This window comes from Rhamphochromis sp. 'chilingali', assembly GCF_963969265.1.
Source record: "Rhamphochromis sp. 'chilingali' genome assembly, chromosome: 13".
Lineage (NCBI taxonomy): Eukaryota > Metazoa > Chordata > Actinopteri > Cichliformes > Cichlidae > Rhamphochromis > Rhamphochromis sp. 'chilingali'.
The window spans coordinates 16,385,926-16,390,117 of NC_137940.1; positions in this window are offsets into that span (position 1 = coordinate 16,385,926).

Here is a 4,192-nt window from a genome sequence, read left to right on the forward strand (position 1 = left end):
GTAACACAGCAGTGATGGTTAATTTACATGATCATCACCTCAAACATGTCCTCGCATCCATCTTAGTCTGTGGTGTACTGTTCATGCTCATGCACACACACACACAAACACACTCACACACCACTTGTCTGTGCATGCATGTAGGTGTCATATAACCACTGGGGACATTGTTCCTAGTTTGACTTTTAATCTGCTGTGACACAGTGTTAGGTGCATCCCTGGATACGTATGCTGCACTCACACATGTGACTGATAGTGTAACAAGTTTGAATGAAATATTTTTTTATGAAGTTTTTTTTTATTAAAAAAAAAAACCCTATGGAAACTTCAATTTTTACAGATGTTCTGAAAGCTTCCCTTTCTTTCAGAAATCCAATATTCATATCTTGACACCAGTTGGGGTCTGCCTGTGTGCAGATCTGTGTTCTCTTGCAGCTTTAAACTTTGAACTGTTACAAAGACCAAGCCTAGTTTTAGAAACGAAGGATTAAGAATTTGAAAATTAAATTTCTGTCAACAAATATACAAAACTGTCACCTCAAATACACTTCTGAAATTCTGTTGTGCAGCACAGCAGCCTTTCATGTCTGTCTCTGGAGCTAATTCACTTACTGCCTATGCAGAGGTTTTTTTAAGTGTGTATTTCTGTGTGTGTGTGTGTGTGTGTGTGTGTGTGTGTGTGTGCGTGTGCGTGTGCGTGTGCGTGTAAAAGAATGATTCTTATCAAAAAATACTGAGACTGTAATCTTCAATTCTGTATAAGAGAGTTTAATCATTTGCCCAAGCTTAATATGTTTTTATTCGGTAAAGTGCAGGCAGAACCTAATTAAACTCCATTAACTGGTTTATTGCCTTAAGACAATCTAAATAAGATTTAAATAAGAGCTGAATGACTTCATTTAGTATTCAAACTCACGGAGAGAAAACACAAACAGATAAAAGGAAAGACAGAAATTTAATATAGGTCAAGGCATATATAGGGAGTGCAGAATTATTAGGCAAGTTGTATTTTTGAGGAATAATTTTATTATTGAGCAACAACCATGTTCTCAATGAACCCAAAAAACTCATTAATATCAAAGCTGAATGTTTTTGGAAGTAGTTTTTAGTTTGTTTTTAGTTTTAGCTATTTTAGGGGGATATCTGTGTGTGCAGGTGACTATTACTGTGCATAATTATTAGGCAACTTAACAAAAAACAAATATATACCCATTTCAATTATTTATTTTCACCAGTGAAACCAATATTCTCCACATTCACAAATATACATTTCTGACATTCAAAAACAAAACAAAAACAAATCAGCGACCAATATAGCCACCTTTTTGTCCCCCATAAACCCCCCACCAGAGCGGCCAAAGGTTCGCCATCGAGCCCCACCCTCAACAGAGCAATCGAAGTCACATTGCCCAGCCTCGCCCCCCTTAGTTCCTCTTCATGCCCTGTCTCCGCAGTCTGATGCGTGATGTGTGAAGGGTCCGGGCTGTGAGGATTATGGCAGTGATGACTTTTCCCAGGAGAAGCTGGGACCCTGTTTACTAGAAGGTTTTAAAATTTCTGTACTTTTAGGTGACAGGAGACATGTGGCCTGGTCAAAACACAGAGAGCTGCACTCTAAAAGATCTTTAAACATAGTAAACATACCTTGTGTGCCACAGACTGCTCCCAAACACGAGGGGACAAGTAATACCTCTAAAACACTTAAGTTGGCTTTATTAAACATTAGATCTCTAGCTGGGAAAACATTTTTAATTAATGATTTAATCACTGAGCACAGCCTTGATTTTATGTTTTTAACTGAAACTTGGTTGGACCAAAGTAACAGTGGAGCTGTTCTCATCGAGACGACCCCTCCTAACTACAGTTTTATCAGTGAGGCCAGGGTGAGCAGGAGAGGAGGAGGGGTTGCTGTCTTATTTAATGAATCATTTCAATGTAAGCAGCTATCTCCTGGAAGTTTTCAGTCTTTTGAATATGTGGCTTTACAGCTGAAGGCCCCATCCAAAGTTGTGTTTCTTAATGTTTACAGGCCTCCCAAATACTGCACAGACTTTTTTAATGACCTCAGTGAACTGCTGTCTTTGATCTGTGTTGATTTTGACTGTGTAATTATTGCTGGGGATTTTAACATTCATGTGGACAACCCTCAGGACAAAGGGACTAAAGACCTGAGTAACACTCTGGGCAACTTTGGGCTGACTCAGCATGTAACAGAGGCCACACATAATAGAGGACACACTCTTGACCTACTGATCTCCAAAGGCCTGAGCATTTCAAAGGTTACTGTGTCTGATGTGGGCCTGTCTGATCATTACTGTGTTTTCTTTGAAAGTAAAATCTCAGCCCACACAAATATATCAACAACAGTGATCACAAAACGGTGTATAACTGAACACAGTAGTGCAATTTTTAACCAGGTCTTCCCATTAACACCTGACCTGTCCAGAGGGTCAGTCAATGAGCTCGTCAATAGCTTCAATGCTAACATGTTAAATGTAATGGACACTATTGCTCCCATTAAGGTGAAGGTTATCTCTGGAAGGAAAAAGTCTCCATGGAGAAACTCCACACTGGTGAAAAATGAAAAAAGAGAGTGTAGGAAAGCTGAGCGCAGATGGAGAAAAACAAACCTCCAGGTTCATTATGACATTTATAAAGAGAAACTTCACAATTATAATTTACAACTGAGGAATGCAAGGAGGTCCTACTTCTCTGACATCATCACTAAAAACAGCCATAATGCTCGGGTCTTATTTTCTACAGTTGACAGGCTAACAAACCCTCCTGTGTCAGTGGCAGCTGAACTTCATTTGACCATGGCCTGCAATGACTTTGCCAAATTCTTCACTGAAAAAATCCAAAAAATTAGACAAGCAATTGGTACATCAACAGCAGATCCAGGATATGTACTGTGTCCACCAAAAAACTGTTTAAACACCATGAAACAGTTTCAACCTATTAACAGCAAAGACCTGGAGGACATCTTAGGTCAACTGAACTCCTCCTCCTGCTGTTTAGATGTCCTGCCAACAAGTTTTTTCAAAAAGGTCTCAAAGACTTTAGAGTCAGACCTGTTACAGATCGTCAACTTTTCTTTATTATCAGGTGTGTTTCCAGAATCACTAAAAACTGCTGTAATCAAACCTATACTGAAAAAGGACAATCTTGACAAGACACAAATGAACAACTACAGGCCGATCTCAAATCTCCCGTTTTTAAGTAAGATCATTGAAAAAGCAGTTTCTCAACAGCTCAGTTACTTCTTAAAACAGAATAATTGCTACGATGCCTTCCAGTCAGGTTTTAGACAGAACCACAGCACTGAAACCGCTCTGACCAAAGTGTTTAATGACATATGTCTGAATACAGACAGTGGAAAAATGTCAGTCCTAGTTTTACTGGATCTCAGTGCAGCATTTGATATAGTTGACCACAACATATTACTCAAACGACTGGAGAACTGGACAGGTCTTTCAGGAACTGTACTAAACTGGTTCAAAACATACGTAGAAAACAGGAAATACTTTGTATCAATAGGTAACTTCACATCTGAGCAGACAAGTATCACATGTGGAGTTCCCCAAGGTTCCATCTTGGGACCCCTTCTGTTTAACATCTACATGCTCCCACTGGCACAGATTATAAACAACAACAAAATAAACTATCACAGCTATGCAGATGACACACAAATATATATCACAATGTCACCAGGAGACCGAGGCCCTGTACAGGCTCTTGGTAAATGCATTGAGGAAATCAATGACTGGTTGTGCCACAATTTTCTCCAGCTAAACAAAAACAAAACTGAGGTAATAGTCTTTGGCGCCAAAGAAAAACGATTACAGGTCACCAGAGAACTTCAATCTATACATCTAAAAACCACAAACCAGGCGAGAAATTTGGGTGTAGTGATGGATGCAGACCTAAACTTAGAAAAACACATTAAGACAATAACAAAGTCAGCTTACTATCACCTCAAGAATATATCAAGGATAAAAGATCTGATGTCTCAACAGGACCTGGAAAAACTAGTCCATGCATTCATCTTTAGTAGGCTTGATTACTGTAACAGCATCTTTACAGGTCTACCTAAAAAATCAGTCAGACAACTACAGCTCATTCAGAACTCTGCTGCTCGAGTCCTCACTAAGACCAAAAAAGTGGACCACATCAGTCCAGCTCTGAGGTCTTT